The sequence below is a fragment of the Dipodomys ordii genome, unplaced genomic scaffold, assembly GCF_000151885.1.
Source record: "Dipodomys ordii isolate 6190 unplaced genomic scaffold, Dord_2.0 Scaffold533, whole genome shotgun sequence".
Classification (NCBI taxonomy): domain Eukaryota; kingdom Metazoa; phylum Chordata; class Mammalia; order Rodentia; family Heteromyidae; genus Dipodomys; species Dipodomys ordii.
In genome coordinates this window covers 20891-21291 of record NW_012267749.1, presented here as the reverse complement: position 1 = coordinate 21291, position 401 = coordinate 20891, and the positions used below count along the sequence as shown (strand labels likewise).

The 401-nt window shown below is 36.9% G+C and overlaps 1 protein-coding gene across 1 annotated transcript in view; it reads right to left on the bottom strand.

Annotated features, from left to right (window-relative positions):
• LOC106001866 (cytochrome P450 3A9-like) overlaps positions 1-401 on the bottom strand; it is a 20673-nt gene that overhangs the window by 7784 nt on the left and 12488 nt on the right. The gene's annotated exons all lie outside the window — the stretch shown is intronic.

Sequence of the window (401 nt, the reverse complement as noted above, 5' to 3'; positions counted from 1 at the left end):
GGGAATGTGACCAATAGCTGAAGACAATGACCCTCCAGTCAAATACACCAAAGTCAGTGTTACAGCTCACCAGAGAGAGAACAGAGGTATGGTCTATAGAAAAGAGAATTCCTGTTCTATTAAGTTAAATCGACTGTGTGGCCACTTTTGCAATTATATAATAAATATGGATCCATTATAATAGTTATATTCTAGATATACACAATCACATTTCATATGCAACTCTATAACTAATCAAGGAAAAAAATGATATGGTTTTAAAAGTAAAAAGGAGGGACATACCAGGACACATACTTTCAGTAATAGTAAAAGTTCTAAAGAGGATACAAATGCACAGACTCAGCCTCAGCTAGACCAGTCCACAGTTGTTCCTTTAGAGCTTGATTGTGGGCCATGCGCTC